Source organism: Mastigoproctus giganteus, chromosome 10 (assembly GCF_048544385.1).
Source record: "Mastigoproctus giganteus isolate SK-2022 chromosome 10, ASM4854438v1, whole genome shotgun sequence".
Lineage (NCBI taxonomy): Eukaryota > Metazoa > Arthropoda > Arachnida > Uropygi > Thelyphonidae > Mastigoproctus > Mastigoproctus giganteus.
Genome location: NC_143584.1, coordinates 76,960,375 through 76,979,655, shown reverse-complemented (window position 1 = coordinate 76,979,655; position 19,281 = coordinate 76,960,375). Strand labels below are relative to the sequence as shown.

Genomic DNA, 19,281 nt, shown 5'->3' with positions numbered 1-19,281 from the left:
AGTACCCTAATGTATCATCGGTATGATATAATATCATGCCGCCTATGGGTAACTGGGAATGGCTCCATTCTTGAATAAGAGACATTTCTTTTCTGCATAAAAGAATGTACTCGCCTTTTTAAGAAAGCGACGGTTTAATCATACATTAACCATGCATTTCAGTCTTAAACCAGTAGAGGACTTTCATTTTAGAGTACGTTAAATCTTTGAATACTAAACTTATAGATTTAGTATTTTGAAAAAGAATTCTTTTTGTCAAGTATTCTTTAAAAAATATATATATACTAAAGTTTATTACTAACTCCTAACATTTATCAGCACCCATTTTGAAATATCTTTCAGTAGAGATATTTGAGATTGTGCAATGCTGATTGTAACATTCATTAATATTATTTCGTTCATTTTTCATATCAAAAGGGTCAAGGAATAGTGAAAGTGGGAAAAGAACTACACGTCTGCATTTTATTATGCTATGGGATAAAGACGGCCCTGTTATGTTGTCCTGATTTACAGTGTCAGTTGGACATTTGCGCAAATGCGTGCATTATTTAATTTCGTATTTAAAAATTAACTCGTTAAATTCTGTTTAATATCATAAACTCACTTCCTGGATGGTACTTTAGGAATGATACAAGATTTATCTTTGTAGATGCGAAATTCAAGGTCAATATCCAAGCAGATATTTGAAGAACGATTTTGATAATGTGTAATAGACTGGCAGATGATCATTAAACTCCAAAATAAAATAACAAAACAAAATAGGAAACATTTTATTCCAAGAATTAAAACATTTAAAAGAACCATAATGAGAAAAGTAAAGAAAATATTCCAATCGTCTTTAGCTATTGTTGTTTGGATTCGATTTTAGCAGTTACAGGCACCATTTCTAAAACAAATCAACCTTGTAGAGTAGTACAAGCATCATGTTATATAACAATACGAATTACCAACTGAATATTCTCTAGACCATACATTACTAGTTGTAAAAGATCACTCTCATCTCTCAAATTAAATTCTTAGCATGGTAGTGTGCACAGACTATCGAAATCAAGCTTGATTGCTTCCCAAATTGAATACTGTTAGTACAGTGTGCCAAATTTAGGACTGTTGCAGCAGCAAGCCAGTAGGAGGGCTACAAACATTCGCCAAATAGCATAAATGGACTTATATGTAATTAAGATAGCCGTGGGAATGGAGCAAGGCTAATATTGTCTGCTGATTATATCTAATGGATAATAACGGTGTGGTGCTTTCCAACAGTTTAACAATAGGTCAGGTCTTCTGAAGACACAACCAAGTCATTCAATCAGAGGTCGTTCCGCGTGTCTAGATTAGCTTATTTGGGGACTATTTATCCGTAGCGTGGTGGTGGTGATCAAATCGTTGGACGGGGACGTCTATGTGTGTGTACAGAGGAAAAGAAAGGGTTCGGCCGTACTGTGTGACATTCTTCCAGATTGTAATTACGCTAACTGATTCCATTGTAATGAATGACGCACGAGCTGAAGATATTTCCCCCTCTGGTCCAGAGTAAGCGCATTTGCTTTAAGAGATATACATGCGTGTGTTAGAAATTGCAAATTCATTCTGATACAGCAACACAGGTGTAAAAAATTTTCTTTAATATTCAACTTCCATTTCGTTATTTATGAATTCATCAGAATGCTAGTCAAGACTTAGGTCTATGCTATTGCAATTTTTCCATGCTTCTTCAGCCAATTCCAGGCATAACCCCCGTCAGCTATTTTGTGATTTTCAGTCCTCAACAGCATGCAAATTAGCCAATGAATACGATGCGCATGAAGAAAACACAAACTAGCAGAGCATGTAAACTTTCATGCTATGGCCAAAGTAGTCGATGCGCAAAGAAGTTCCTAAAAGAATCAATCAAACAAATGATGTGCATGCATATACCAAGAAAATTATCGAAGACTCAAATTACCACTAGAGGGTCTGTGTATTTTCTCTCAAACAAATGGTTACGAGGATAACAACCTTATTTTCAAAGTTTTTTTCATTTAGTAATCAGGTGTACGATAGAGTGAACAATGGCCTTTGTGGAAAAGGTGGGAAGTAATGACTCCAACAGAGATGAACTAGATTAAAGAATGTGACAAGAAAAGAGTTCAATGAAAGAGTCCAAGTGATCTCATAAAGACGAAGTCTGCACAAGTACGGTTTACCGGAAACACGGAAGGTAGGTAGACGTTTACTGATAACCAAGGATTTGGCTTGAAGAATTTATCGATTACTTCCTTGATTGATAGATTCGCTTGGGGTCATTTCACGATACATAAAGATAGACGAGACAGATAAATGAGATATTATTAGTAGCCACACACACTACTCATTGAAAACCAGATTAGAATAGAGGTCGAAGACTGCATAACACTAAGCGGGGAGAGGAAAGGGGACAGGCATATAAATAATAAAGCAACACGGCACTTGAAATATTGGGAAACATTAATCGAGGTTAAAGCCGTTGAGAATCGGTGTGCCATGGGTTTCAGAAAAGGAGAAAATGATAAAAAAGAAACTAAAAATAGAAGACAGAAGGGAGAAGAGAAAAACAGGGACGAAATATGGAAGATGGGGAAACAGAAAAATGTAGGGAAACTGCAGGTAGTTATAGCGTGCGTGGGCACAAAAATGCACTGTCTGTTTTAACAGTGGTGTTGATAATCCGGCTTCCCTTAACTCAATATGTATACCGTCACAATGAATTCTTAAAGTTTTTCTGGTCTTGGCCGTCTAGTGAATAAATAAGAATTAAATAAATTCACACAGACTATTGCAAACAAAACTTTAAAATTCTCTTTGACAGCTTTGCAGAAATCTGCTGAAAAAATTATTTCACTGACCGGATTACCACAGCGGTATTCGTATATGATCTGGTATTTTTATGGAAATCCGAAATAACAAAGAACTTATGTTATTCTGGACAGATTGGGAATAAGGAAGCTTAGTGTTGTTGACATTGGACTTGAATTTCTACAAGATTGTAATTTTCAGAAGTCACGTGCCGAAGATGGTTATTCCAAAAAACAGAAGTAGAGGAAATGAAAAAGAAAGGTTAGTACTGTGAGTTTGGAATTAAAATTAGAGTAGATGCTGACCGTTTGTCTGATATTGAAGGCAAGTTTAGAATAATAATACCCATTGAAATGTCGAAAGTACGCCGACCAAGATGCATCTGCCACTCGTTTGGAGAAGTTTGCGTAATTTAAACGCCTAAGTTACTCCTCACAGTAGGGATTAACTAACCGGAACCAAGGTTTTAAATTGCATAAACTTTTCTCTCCAGAAAAGAAACTGATTTCATCAGTCACACTATTTCCTTTAGTGAACTCACTGCTCTTTCTAGGGACGCACTACAAACCGCTCAAATACTGCTTCAGCTGTTCCGCTCCGTCTACAAGCAACAAAGAAACTCAAGATTTTTCTGGAACACCTGTAATATTTCAACTTCCGGTTATCTCTCTTAGTTTCATTTTCATCAATTTATCTTGATTCAAACTTGCGCGTGCTTTTCGTCCCCTTTTCTCTGTATATTCATTTATTTTTTATCTATTTTAAATCTCTCCTGTATTAGATTTTGAACCATATATATATATATATATATATATATATATATATATAATGTATTCATAATCGGTAGTCGAGTCCTCTTAAGCCCTTTATAACCTTTAACGTTGGCCATAAGAGTTGTTCAGTTTGCCAAAATCACAGCGATATAAATCACCGTGCTGTAAAGTTTAATGGAAAAATGTGGAGGTTTCGGTTTCCTGTAGTGAGCGCGAGTCGATTACTGTAGTCTAGTTTCTGCTGACACCATCAGACCCACGAGCATGATAATGTAAAACAACTCGGCACAATATCCTGGATCATGTAATGTTTACATTTAGCGCAATTAATGAACGTTGAAGCGACCGAGTAGCACAAAAGCGTCCACAATTACGACAAGATGTTGCGATGCAGACCAGATCCGTACTAATAAATTACAGCTATTGTGGCCCTGTTAACTTCTGTTTAGCCGTAATTAAACAACAAATGTTGACCACGTTGAGTGGAGTATCCCAGTCATTAGAACAACCAGGCAAATGTTCAGCGTGCCATCACGTGGTATAATATGCTTACGCAACAATGTGCAGTAAATGAGTTAATCTCCCGTTAGATAGAGGACAGAACAGACAAATACAATGTGCGTTATCATTAATATTCTCCGTTATTACTTCGGTGTCAGTCTCGCAAGCGAGCACCGCCAATCAGAGCAAAGTTCAGCCTCCATTACCACAACTTCTTTGTCCGGCATGCATTAATTGGTACCCTTTAATTAGCATTTTGTGGGTAGATAACTTAATGTGACAGTAAGTACTGATTAAGAAACAAGCTCATATACTCGTAATTAGGGATGAAAAGATGCACCAGATGAGAAGCATCAAGATGTTGCTTTGGAAATTTCTTTGCATCTTACTTTTATATTTAACTAATATTTAGCACTAATGACCTCATTACAAAACTTTTTTATATAGTACCTCACTTTCTGTCTTGCGATTGGACAGGTAGCCATGGAGATCAAACAGGAGTGAGGTACAGAAATTCAAGTAGAAATCACGTATTGTCTTAGAACCAAAATTGTGGAAAGCAGACTGAACTATGACTGTCAATACTATTTTGACCCCAAATGGCTGAATCTCTGCCGGTCCTGGATCTAAGGGCATCCCTATTTCTGTGCTAACACATGACTTAATTTTTATGGACAGATTGGTCTTTAATTGGGTACTCAATTTTGTGCAACAGATGGATTCTTATCTCAAGGTTACAAAAAAGACCTTAACTGAAAATAAATGCAAACGTGCTCAACTTCGCTATTTCACCCTTATGTTGTTTACTTTTCCTATTTTTGAGGCAGGCATTTCATCGTGGTAACCTCGCATCCAGACAGGAAACCTTCAGCCGGCAGCCGAGAGATTGTTTCAGAGATATGATGCTTTTAAGTAGGCTACAGATCTTCAGTTTTTAATTTTCTTTAAATTATTTTAAATAAAATTTTAATGATTCCTGCAGTTTCGTAGTATTAACTCATTACAATGTAAAGTAAAAATTTATTTTTCGAAGTAATTCAAAATAAAATGAAATAGAAATTAAATAACACAAAAGGGAAAATTTTTAAATTTTAATTTAAATAAAAATTCTAGACGGACGTTATGAGACTTGTCAGACGACTGAAAATTGTGTTTGATGTCCAGGTACCCCACAAGGAAATTTTCTAACATAGACATTAACTCAGGTTTTCGTGATGTGATAACAAAAATAATGTTGTTAATGTATTTACGATACTTAATATGAAAAACCTGGTTTGTTTTTCTGAATACTCCGTTAAATCTAATAAATATAAAATATCAAAGTTCTAATCTCCATTAAAACTGAACCACTTCTTTAGCATCAGTTTTTAGGCTCGTTCGAATATATATTGTAAGCGCCTATTGTCTTCATCATGTCCATCCTTCCGCATGTAAGAGAAGGATTCTCAATGGGCGGATTTTCGTGAAGTTTTGTATTTAGACTTGTTAAAAATATTTGTTAAGTCAAACAAATTTCATTAAAATCGGAAAAATACAAATCCGGTAATTATTATTTTTTCATACAATTTATATGGAAAAAAATAAATTCATAGATTAAATCATTGTTAGCTTTAGAGAGTCCATGCACACTTTGTGTTTTGTTAGGCAAGACATCGTGAATAATGTCGTTCGTGAAGAGAAACATATGGTACAGACAGAAAAGATACTTTAAAAAAGAATAATTAATACTGCAGGAAACTCATAGATATTATACAATCCTAATTAAACCAAATGGCTAAGTTTAAAGAACGCAAAAACTAGTTTTATTAATTGTTCTATAAAGTTCTTTTCTATATTCAAGTTTAAATATATCCAGTGCCGATTTCGATTAAACGCATTTCCCCTGAGAATGCCACTTCCTCGCATGTATTGAGACACTGCAGAGAAACATGCCGCATTTACACAATTTTCTTGGAATATCACTGAAAAGCGATTTTTTTTTTTCTTCTTGGTCCAGAAGAATACCATTTAAATACAAATGAGCCAGTCTCATGGTAACTGCAATGCAGCACACCAACCGTCTATAATTGAAACTTTATTGAAATAATAAAATAAGAAATTAAAATAATATTTCAATAGAAAATCTCAATCAGAAGTCGCTCATCGTTCTAATACTGTTACACCGTTCTTTTCAATTAATTTGTGCAGAACTTTTTTGGCAATGTTCGGTGGGATCAGAGTCAACCAATCTTTTAGGCAAGGATGTAGACCAATTAACAATCCTGTGTATCTCTCTAAAACAGACAATATGCTATCAGCATTCATTATATGCTATCAGCATTCATTTGGAAAATAGACGGGTGTCGAGATCACATTCTGATTCTTGGGGAAAGGTTTTGTCAATCCCAGTTTTTTATATCACTTATATGAGAGATGAATTTTAAGGATATAATGCGTGCATTTATGATACCAAACATCCTTTTGGTCTTGAAGATCAGCTTTAAAGATATAGCTTTTGTCCATGTGATTAGACTGCAGATGAAACTATATTTAAACACGAAAATATTCAGGATTAAGCAACGAATAAGTTCACTATTTTACTAAATCAGGAGTCTCAGAAGGTGTAGAGGATTTGAAAATTTCATCACTTCGGAAAATGCGGAAAATGAAATAACCTGAATTTTTGAATTTCATAAATATTATTGGTGTAGATTCCAATTTCAGTAAAGTCCATTTACGGTCTTCTAAACTAGAGCATTTCAAAATTTTGGCCACTTAATCTTTTAGAAAATCTGTCTTCCGCGGAACGTTAATATTTTTAAAAACAACAATAATTAACTGTAAATTGAAATCAGCAATACGTATTGAAAATTAAATTAAAAAATCAAAGATAAAGATTAATGGAACATTTGCAAAACGTCTGGTGTCCCTTGGAGTTCAGTGGAACTCACTCTTGAAACCCACTGCTCTAAATAGTTCTCAATCTTGGATAGTTCTTAATTTGTATTAAAATATTGTTAATCTATCTCAAAAATCGCCATCTAAGATCTTATCAATGTTATCTGCCCCCTCTTTCACTAGAACCCCAAAAAGCTCTCAAAGAATCCTCTATCTCCTCGGAACCAGTTTAAAAACCTGTCGTAAATTACATTCATCAGCATTGTTTTAAGTAACTTAGTAACCGCAAGCGGTATGTCAAATTCTTATTGGCGAACACGCATTGGTTCCTCAACCATTGCTGATTTCATGGCGCCTCCGTAGCCAGGTGGGAAGGAGCAGCAGTGCGTAGCACACGCTTCTTGATTAGACCGGGGTTCGAGCCCGTCACCACCAAATACGGAGGATGCGGAAAGGTCAAGGAATGACCACCGCATATCCCGGAGCAATATAGCCTTAGTTGCTAATGCTCCTAAAAACCAAAATAACAACAACAACAATTACTGATTTCATGGACTTCACAGCGTAGTTGGCTCGAACTGGATAAACTTCCAAATATCTCACCTCTTCCGGTAAATTTTTAAAGCATGCCCTTCATTAAGACCGATCACTAATTTTCTTAACAGAATTAGTTCTCCAATGTCGCTCTTCGTTTTTATTTCAACATAAATCACCAATTTCCATCATAAAATGTGAATGTGTTGTGCTGGTATTTTATCATTTCCGTGGTAGACGACAGGCCTTCGCTGCCGCCATAGTGTTTTGAGATCGGAAATGATCTTATCTCCAGAACAGGAAAATATTCCATCCCGGATAATCGAAAAAATTAAGTGCCGTTAAACTTTAATTATATGATTTAGTTCAAACTGATTTGTTTCCGTTACCTGTTGGCGCAGTTATTTTTAAGAGGTTTTAACGAACCAAAAAAGACAAACTGGTTGCATTAGGCGATGAGAGGAGAAACTTTCGTCGTTAGAAAATCGATAGACTCAATCTCCATATGCACACTAAACTGTTAACTTTCTTTGGGGATAACTCTCGAAAAATGCCGTGGCACAGAGATGAAATGTTTGTGCGGCTATATGGCCAGTCATATTGCTTGCACAACGTCCCACAATAACTTTAAAAAGTGGCCAATAGCACCCGCACTCTGTACAGTTGGTTAGATCTCAATTCTGATAGGCCAAGGGATAAATGTTTTAATTTCTTCCAGTTCGAAAAAGTTATTCGGATCTGGACGCATTCTGTCTTGATTAATGTTTCGGCCGAGGTAAACTGCTTCATTCTTAAACAGCTGGCACCTTTGATGGCCTCAAACAACTTTGCCTTATACAGTTTTCTCCTTGGTTGGTTTTAGCCGTTGCGAGTGAACTACGAGTGTGTCTGAATAAACAAGGAAGCCATTCTGGTGGCATAAAATGCCATTCTGACTCTTGTGACCATATCTAGCAATAGTCGCAAGAGCCAGGGTTCATCATATCTTGGAACGAATTCTTGGTTCCCTGTGGCATTCTGCAGAGATTGTCTCCTGTATTTGTATCTAAATCTCAGATACGATCAGCTTTTCTCACTGGCACCTGAAAGTAACCGTTGTTGCGGTCAATCTAATCTTAAAGAGCCACCTTGAAGACTTCCAGCATCTCCAATTATTGGCAATGGGTAGACGGAAGGTGGTGTCAGAGCATTAACTCCCTCAGATCCAGCACAGAAACTGAAGATTTCAATCGTTGTCGTAAGTACAATGAAGAGGCAATGAATATAGAACCATCAGATTCCATTTTGAATCTGATGGTTCTCTATTTCAGCACAAGGTATCCCCAGAGAATCACTAAGTGAAGCTGAGAGTTCGAACACGAAGGAACTCTGTTGCCTCGGTTTTGTTCCCATCAGCTTTTATGTTGTTCAGGGTGGCTTTATGCATCTGCTTGAGGCATATATGCAATCAGTAATCATTGAATTATAACCACCCCCATCCTTAATGGACTATTCCCCTTAGCTCGTACTATGAAAAGTCGAACAGCTTCGTACACGTAGTGATAATTTGCATCTGGAGGTACAAGTCAATGACAAAATAGAAGTTATGGGACGTAGTAAAGATATCACGGAATTTCAAGAGGGCATGGGTGTGGAAGCTCGAGCATCGGGTGCTTCCATATCAAAAACTGCACGTCTTGTCCGTTGTTCACGGCCCAATGTGGTTAAGGTGTACAAAGAATGGCGAGGACCGGCCACACGACCTCCCGTCGACAGAACTGTAAACGATTACACAAGGTGGATGTTTGTGGTGAGCGAAAATGCAGTGCGTTATACGGGCTAAACGGTAGATCACTATGGGACAGTTGACATCGCAATACAATATGGGGAATGTAAGAACAATATTCTAAATGACGATGCGCCGCACACTTAGATATATTGAGTTCCACAGCAGACGACCCAAGAGATACCTCTTCTCATCGCTTATCATCGACAGAGAATGTTGTGGTGTCAACAAAACACTGGCTGGGGACTGGAAACGAGTGTGCTGGTCGGATAAGTCCAAATACCTGGTACAACACGCCGACGGATGCCCTGATGTGTGACGCAAGCAATAAGAGTCCATGGTGCCCACTATTCAACAATGTGACGGTGGTTGCTTAATATGGGGTATGTTTTGCTGGTAAGAACTAGGATCTCTGGTGCATATGGATCAACGTTTCATTGGTGAGGTCTACCGGCAACTTTTAGGAGACAATGTGCACCCTACCATGTTGCATTTTTTCCCGGACAGAAACGGAATCTTCCAAGACAATGATGCGCCATGTCATCGGGCTTACATTGTGCAAGAGTGGTTCGAGGTACACAGTGAAGATATCACCCACCTTGATTGGCCTGCAAATTCGAGTGACCTCAATCCAATTGAACACCGTGGAATGTTTTGAACGGGAAGCGAGGCGTATGGACACGCAATCGTCATTTATTCCGACTGTGGAAAGCCTCGCAGGTAGTTTGGCTACACGGACGCTTTCAAACATCTGGTGGAGTCAATGTTTAGATGAACAATCTCTGTTATTTGTGCGAACGATGGCCCAACACAGAGTATTAAGTAAGTAGTCATAATTAATGATCATATCCAATAAAAAGAGACATAACACTTCATTCTCCTGAGCTGAATCCCGATTGATCGAAATTGTGTTATTATTAATAATCTCAGTTTGAGTTATGAGGATTGTGGATAAGGTCACGTATTTTGAAGCCGTCTGATATGTGAAGATGTTGCTGTGATGAGCGCTGTCTCCAACTGTAACCCAGTATTCATTTACTGGTCTAGGGTGTTGGATTGTCACGTTGTCCCAGTAGAAAATTCGAGCAATTAAAGGATGCCATTTTCAACACCAAGAAATCCTGGGCATCAAATATCTCGTAATACTGCAACCAATTGGGAATGAGGGGGAGGGGAGGGAAGAGAGACACACATCTTCCGAGTTACCCAAGCTGTTTCAGCATTAATCTTCTATAGTTAGGATGGGATTGATTATACATTTAATTATATCTCCTGATTTTGAGAGCCTTATGGTTTCCCAAATTCAGAGGGAGTATGTGGATCCTGCATCTACTAATGCCTCATATGGGTCTGCTTTCAAGTACACTCATGAGTCAAAACTACAGCGGCACTCGAATTTCTGGCAATTCTGCAGCGCTGTGGAGGCAGGGATCAGCATCTGAGCAAACAACAGGCATTGTCGGCTGTTCGAAGGCTGCCGTAGCGATGGGGTGATACGATGACAGGGCACCCAAAGGGTCGGGACTGGAGACCCCAACTGGTTGGCAGTCGAGATGAATGGCTGTTTGGGGCTCGCTATCACTCATTTAACGGCGGACTACAACCAGAGCGCATAGAGAAACGTTTCCGAGCACACCATCCAGTGGACGCTCTTGCGGATAGGCCTACGGAGTAGACCACCTGTTAATTGCCCATGATAATCGACCGTCATCGACACCTCCGCCTGCAGTGGGCATGGAAACATCGTTCCTGAATATTGGACGAGCGGAAAAGGTCGCCTGGTCTGATGAATGAAGGTTCCAGTTCCGTCACGTCGATGGACGGATGAGTATTCTACGGAAAGCGGGTGAATTGATGCAACCTGACTGCACAGTTGAATGAAACAGGCAGACAGCTGTGGTAGAGTAGTTGAGGGAACCCAGTGATGTTCATGGACATCACTGGGTTACCTCATTCCTACTGCACGCACCCTCACACCGCTAGTTTGCCATACACGGTGACCGTGTATCCAGATAGCACTGGACTCTTTCAATAATACAACCCATCGTGTAACAAGGCTCGAATTGTGCAGGAATGGTTTGGGGCTATGTCTAATCATTTCCTATGCTTTTTCTGGTGCCAAATTTCCCCTACATCAATCCCATCGAATATTTGTGGGATGCGGTGGAACGCAGCATTCGCCAATACTTCGTTACGTTGCCGAACTCCAGGATGTCCTTCTGTTCGGCTAGTTAAGGACACCTGAAGACACCTTCCACGATGTCATCGAAGCCATGCTTGAGTGCAAACTGTTATCAAGACGAAAGGCCGGTTCAACAGGTAATTAGATATTTGGTCGTATTCTTTTTGGCTCATGAGTCATTAGCCTTACCACGTCTGTATTGGAGATTGGATTTCAGACAGCATAGGTTCATTGTTATGTTATTCGTTCATTATTTAGTCCATGTTTTATAATAGTGTTAATTTTGCCAGAGTGGGACACAAGTCCTGCAGCAATACGCCAGTTGTATATATATGAGCTCCTGGTTGGACTTTGAACTAAGTTTATAGCTTCAATGTAAGAAGGCTCAATAGAGGGCTAAATAGTTTCAGTGCAGTTAGTTTATAATGACAAGCTGAACTTACGATGAGTGATATTTTTAGAAAATGTATTTTAAAACTGATTACTAGAAGTTCAAACAACTAAAAAGTTAGTTAGTCCAGGTGACTTTGAATGCGCGTGGCACCAAATGGCAAAATTAGATAAGGTCTTTTCCTGGGTGCAGTTTTGATGGTACGGCACACAGATTTCAGTAAATCATTATAAAAGCCTTTAGATTAAGTGTGATGACCCTACGTAACAGTTCTGGATCAGTGCACAGAGAGAGTATTTTGATGGTATCTGATTGTCTTGAGTCAGACATTAAAATCAAGGTGCTGGGATATGCCTGTTGTGATTTTCTTTCCCGGCTGGTAATTTCGCTGAAACATAGCATATATGATAAAACAAGCAAGGGTTAATATAGCTCATTATAGAATCCATCGATAATTAATAAAGATACACAGTTCCTAGCGAAATAGTCCTTCCTTGATTGTCATAAATGGAGATAGGATAATCCTTACAGAAGTAAGACTTACAATGAAGGCTTCAGTATTAAATTCAATGAGTATACAGTTCTCATCAGGATTCCTGGCACATTTGTTTTCAATTTTTTTTTAATTTATTTTATTTTATTTTCAGGCGCCAGGAGGATATAATGTCTCTTCTCCTTTTTGGCATGCAGAATTGAAGAAAGATTCTTCACAGAAAAGGATAACAGTCTAGAGAGATTGAATATAGTTTCATTAACCATCCTACTGAGAGACAGGATTTACGAGTGCCAAATTCCTATAATTCACAACTGTCAAAAGGGAAGTGCTTTATGACTGCTTAATTAATACGTAGAAAGAGCGCAACTTACCGTTGGACACCTTGCTTCCAATTGCAAGCAGAATAGACACGAGTAGAATTTCCAGGAATGTTCTATATGCAGCTAATTTTCAATCTATTTTAACGAGCGGTATACTCCTGCTCCACCATTACTCTCCCCTTTTGCATTGCAATTTACACTTTGTCCACGAGAACACCCCGTGACACAAATCGCAGTTAGTGTCCCTTAGATATAATGTGTTGCAGATTTTATACTGGCTCTATTTAAAGACTTAAAAGTGTATGATAAATTTTACTTTCAAGTTTTTCGCATTTTAAATCTTGTTATTGCCTGTAGATTGAGCAAAAGTATTGTACATATTTGTATACAGATGCAATTAAGAATTCAAGAATTTCTTCTTTGGATTTTTTAAGCATTTTCTTAATCGTATTCACAAGAGATCATCCTTGTCATTCCATGGCATAAGAATGGCGTCTTATGTCCAACAAACTATAATTAGTGCTAGTCGTTGTACATGTTTAGCAGCCACTAACGTAGTGTCCTTAAACTAGTATTTGTTTCTATGATTTTTCATTATTAACAAGATGGAACCAGATCTGTTTTATTATAATAGTCTAAGTAGACAAAGGGTAAAAGCTGTATAAAGTCATTACACATGTTGCCAATAGCTACGAGCAACAAACTGGGACTGCTGCATAATGTAAGGATCTCATATTGTGGAGGCACTTCGCTATGAGTTGCCTTGTTTGTGCACTATTCTTAAAACAAAACGTACTCTGTTGCGATACACTTCTCCATTGCAGTGCAATATCAAGCCCTTGAAGAAACTGCCTTCACAGCATGCGATCAATGTATTAATTGGCAAATCCAGTTTGTTCATAGTTATGTACAAGAAAGAAGCTATGCTCGACATGTCAAATAGCTTTATGATAAGCTAATTCTTGAATTTTTATTGACATTGCCTATCATATCTTGTATATGAATTGAATAAACAAATATTTGCTCTTTGGTCAGGTAGCATGCTGCGCTGTTCTGTTAAAAGATGACATCGACGTTGAGTTTAAAAAAACAGGCTAGTTTGTTTAGGATTAACGTCGAGGCCGAGGCTTATAAACATCATGGATCCTCTAGGACCCACGAGGTATACAATATGTGTAAATTCCAGAATGTTTTTGTAATCGTCGAAGTTTGACGCATCACGCAAATCATGTAGGTGATGTGGGATTTCTTCAAGGGCAGTGGGACGTTGACTTGGCAGCATGTTCAATACATAATCGGTTTAAGAGGAGTCATGCTGCCATTTCGGAAAGGGAATGGAATACAACTCGAGAAAGTTCATTATTTGGACTGTCCTGAGCGGTATTTCGATTTAAATTCTGAATATTGACATGTCACTGGCATATTGACATACATACTAAAACTTTCCCGTTTTCTTGCTCTCTATATCCACTTTAATTTTCCATTACATCGCTTGTGATGACTGGGTTGTCTTGCCTTCAATTTGCCAGTCCATGTGTACATTAAAAACAGCAGCTCTGTAGAAGCCCACGAAACATGTCTCGGATAAGTCACCCACCCCTTCCCACGTCAATAATTATCTCTTTCAATAAGTCGAAACATTTTTCCATGATTAGTTCAATTACCAATTTTCACTATCCTACCAGTAACATTTGGATTCAATGTTTGGGGAAAAATTACAAATTTTATTGAACAGATCAGATTAATGAAGCCCACCTTTGGCTCTGACGACAGTGATCGGTCACTTTTAACTGGTTCCTTGTACAAACAACAGGAATTTTCTGTTTCATCCTTCAGAGTAGGCGTCAGTTCAGCTGGTCAAATTGGACTTTCCCTTTATCCTGCGTTCCACTTCATCCCGAAGGGTTTCGATGGGATACAGAGTTGAGCTCTGAGTGGCAGGAAAAGTTGTTTGACTTCTTTTTACTGAGAAGGAGAATTAATGTGTTGAAATCATGGAGGGTTCATTTCCATAGAATTGCCAGAGTGGACGCTGATATCTTAGACCATTTGACGGGCACCACAAATTGTCTAAGATGTCAGCGTGCGAATTGGTGTTTATGTATTTTGGCACTAAAAACAACAATTCGAATCAGAACCATGAGAAATACACTATGACCATGCTTTTTATAAACTTAATCGTCGACACAAATGCATTGCGGTAGATGAAGTTTTCCAGGCATACACCACCACTTCGACGGTTTGATCTGAAAAGTGCAGGATGCGACTAGTATTTCTATAGGACCTATTTCCAAGGAGCAAGAACGATTAGCTATGCGCTGAAGGCAATATCTGGCGTTTGTTAGCCTGAAGTGGATCTTGCGGCCAGCAACTACCTGCGAACGTGACATTTTTTAAAAACGCTGCTTCGCAGATAGAGGGCGACAGTTTGAATAAATTCAAAAAGTCAGCTGGATTATATTATATTGTACTATTATATGTGCTTCCCTGTATCTCTTATAGATCGTCATTACATTGGGATGATGTGCGAGTACTTTTGATAGGGGAGTGTATAACACGTTTTAATGCTAAATATTGAATATATAATATTACTTTTAAATTAATCCAAATCTTTTGGATACAAAGCAAACTTATTCCAGTAAATGACTATCAACTAAGAATACTATCTTATTTTAACAATATACCCTATATTAAAAATTTTAAGTGATTGTATCTTTATCTTATGTAAAGTATACGCAACAGGGAATCTATTGAAAATGTGGTTGAAAGGATTATGATTATAAACAGAAAAAATTACAATATCTACAACGAAATATTTCAGAACATTCTACCAGCCATAACGAAGGGAGAAATCTTTCTCGATTATTTTTAGTCTTTTGTCTCAGATTCTAAAAACTAAACTTCATCTAGCCTCTCCCTATTTCCACTAAGTATTCGCTCTTGCTTTGCGAATCGTTCTTTTTATTTCTGCAACGTTATATACGAATTGTCAATTTCGTATATAATACTGCAAAAATAAACAAATATAACCTATAACCTCCATTTCTCTTCACCATCACTTGTAGTGATGTACATATACGAGATTTATTTTGGTTAATTGTCTAATATAAATTGTTTATTCACTTACTGGAATCGTTTATTTTAACTGAAATCTTACTGAATGGTGACCTATTAAACAACCTCTTTTTCCAGCCTCACTCCCAATTCCATTTCTGTTGATTTAAAAGAAGGCATTGCTTAAATATCGAAAACCTGAAACTTCTTTCATCTTGCATTACCAAAACTGTTCTAGTTTGAATGGAATATATCACATTATATTTTACATTCTTGGATATTATTTAATCCTTTAAAATGAGCCAAGGACATTCCAGAAGGAAATAAATCATATTACAACTAAGTGTGCAAAAATCTTTCCTCCTTCCACGCAACCAAATTATTAATAATTCAGTTGAGTTTGAATGTCCAAACATCTTGCTAAAGCTATTGTCATCATCTGCCATTTATCCTTACCCTTCTTTTAGTTCCCTAAGAAGTAAACTAAAGATAATCCTACATGTCTTCCAAGCCTTATGCTGGCGATCATGATAAATCCCTGTCCTACCTTCGAAAAAACATCCTTCTAAAGGTTCCCTTTTTCTGAAATAGATCAGGGATCTCTTTATCGTTTACGACGAAATCTTCAGTTAATGAGAGAATTTACTTAATGATTTAAAGCTTCTTCTTCGGACGTCACCTTTTCCCGTCCCTTATTCTATTAGAATTTTTCCTTGAAACTTGTATGGCTGGTTATTCCAAAAAGGGTGATAAATCTTCATCCATTTTCTTCTTATTTTCCTTCCGAGTCTTTCTATCGTTAAATTCATTAACACTCAGTTTCTAAACTATCTAGAAACGTCCACATTGATGATTGCGAATAAGTATTCCATCGCGTCTGTCTGATGTCACACATCTTGCGAAATATGCCAAAGAAAAATTCCGATAAATTCATTCAGGCCCTCTTAGTATTTAAAAGGGTTTCTGATCAGAATGACAGAAATGGTTGTGGGATAAAGATTCGCCTTATTGGTCCTTGGGTGACCAAATTCCTGTCTAGCCATTTATTGTGAGCGATGGAAAATGGCTCCTTATTGTCCATCCTTTACCATAGGTCACTCTTCCTCATCTACTCTTTGTTAGATTAAATGACATTGGTTTTCCATTGAATACAAAATCATACTCAGTTTTGCTCTTAGTGTATTGTTTTATTTGATGAACTTTGCCTGTGTTAGAAGTAAACTTTCTACCAATCCTCTAAACCATCCGTCGTACTGAAAGCTCATTTCAAAAATAAATGGCTTTAGATTCCACGAAGTAAGAAAATTTAATCAAAACAAAATCAGACATCGAAATTTGTTTAACATTGATCAATAAATTTTTTTCTGATAAAGTAAGATTTGAATTTTTTATTATACGAAACCTAAGGGATTTAAAATTAGCAAAACAGTTAAAAAAATCTGATTTGTTCACATCAAAAGTAGCCATCTTTCCCTCATAAAAGTCAAATTTCATTTGGAAAACGAATCAAAGAAAATACAGTCGATTAAACTAGCATTATGCTTTCGTGCAGTGCAGAATATTTCTAGGAAATGTGGAGGATAACCAGCTTTTGCACTTTTGTAATAGTCATAATGTAGAGGAAATACGAGATACCGTCAATCAGATAGCGGGGAAGCACAAATAGAAGAGTTAAGCTAAAAATAAAACCCACTTTGGCAATGGCATAACCACAGATAATAACAAATGAATGGACCTCCCATTCATCACTCAACTGTGCATAAAGAAGATGAGTGAACTCGCGGAAGTCAGCAAGTACATAAATGGCTGAATTGTTCCATTTGTTGGAAGACAAAAACAGCATGGCTAATGTACACTTGACAATCAATAACGTGTGTCGAAATGACTGCCGAACTGTAAGCATGTCCCGTTCTATATGTTTATCTGAATCAAATACGGAGGTTTTTCGGCCGCTTGTTAATTAGCCATCTGCGCAGAGGACTCACTAATCACAACTTAAGCCTATAATATCATTTTTTCCTTTCGACAGAAGGCGGTTCTTGGATCCGCTTTTACTAAATGTCAAAAGAATAAACAAATGACGGCAGAAAATAAATTGCGAAAGGCTTTTAAAGAAGAGAAATGGAAAAGCTGTTTTTTCCATTCGGGATTTTAGAGAAATTAATTACAAACTTCAGTTGCTTTTTTACGCTAATACACCAGCTTCTGACGTAACATTAGCGCTTTGTGTTTGCACACTGTTTCACCCGGTATTTATCCTTTTTTTGTCTTTCCATTAAGTGTTGGGGACTTTGTCAATTTTGTGGTTCTTTTTCAACGATGTGTCATCCTGGAACGGAGCTTAAATATTGAGCAATTCAACTTCTTACGGTGTTTGTAAATCAGTGGTTTTAAAAACGAATCGACAGATTTTTCTCTTATAAGAAACGTGTAATTTATTTCTTCAGCGAGTCTTTTTGCTTTGGTGACGGTGCAACCAATAATTAACAGGACAAATCGAAAGGGATTCACAAGTACCTTTGTACTCTTGACAACTATTCTTGCATCCGTTTTTGAATGAAGGAAAAACTAGAATTTCTAGTCTTGTTATTGAGTTCATAAGAAACTTAACAGAATAAAAAGTATTTAAGCTAATCCAGGAGGTAATTTTATTTTATTTTTTATGAACTTAAAGGATTCTACAATCGCTACTTCGAGTGATGAAATGGAATCCAAGAAACATTGGTCTAGCTGTTATTTTGAGCTTGAAAATTGAAAGGCTTTTTAAAGAGAACTATTCTACGTCTCCCATCCTCCCTCCCCGTAGACATTCTGGAAGTGATATTAAGAGTTGTGATGTAAATTTCGATTACAGCCTTTATTATCTTCATCCGAAATTTCTCTCTTTATACATAGTTCTTCTCGTTGTTATTCGATTGATATTTCCAAGAATATACATTAACTTTCAAAGTTATTTTTGATTACTGGAAGGAATTAAGTTATATAATCAGTAACATCTATTGCGTAGTGTCTATTGACTGATAATTTAATCTATTTTGCTTTTCTTATAAACGACATTTTATCAAGCATATTCGAGAAAGAGAGAGAGAGAGAGACTAAATGTTTTAAAAAATGGAGAAACTATAGGATGAAGAACCGAAAGGAACAATAAAAATCGGAAAATAAGAAATGATGGTGAAAAAAAAGGAAGTGATGGAGGGAAAGATAAAACGGACGTGGATTACTAAAAATAGCACGCAACAAAGAAGAAATATAGAATAAAAATTGAACTCCTGAGAAAGAAGGAGTGATGAAAGATGAATCACGTAGCTGAGGATGTTGGGATATATTTTCATCGAACAACAAAGAAACGCCCTGCGATTAGATGCAAGAGATGCAAAACAAAAAAAAAAAGGGAGGACGGTGAAGGGGGGTGACATAAAAGCATAATTATGTTGGCCAGCTGATCCAATTGTTTCACATCTCTTTTACTAGTAGAGCAGCACGTGCGAGCAGGCATGGCTAAGTGGTGTTTTCCTCTACGCCAGTACCATACGAAAGGTAGAGACAATGGACTTTCTCGGAGTTTCAACAGAGC

The 19,281-nt window shown here is 37.3% G+C and overlaps 1 protein-coding gene across 1 annotated transcript in view; it reads right to left on the bottom strand.

Annotated features, from left to right (window-relative positions):
• The window catches only part of LOC150079100 (retroviral integration site protein Fli-1 homolog), a 170,446-nt gene that overhangs the window by 32,270 nt on the left and 118,895 nt on the right, over window positions 1-19,281 (bottom strand). The window lies entirely within an intron of this gene.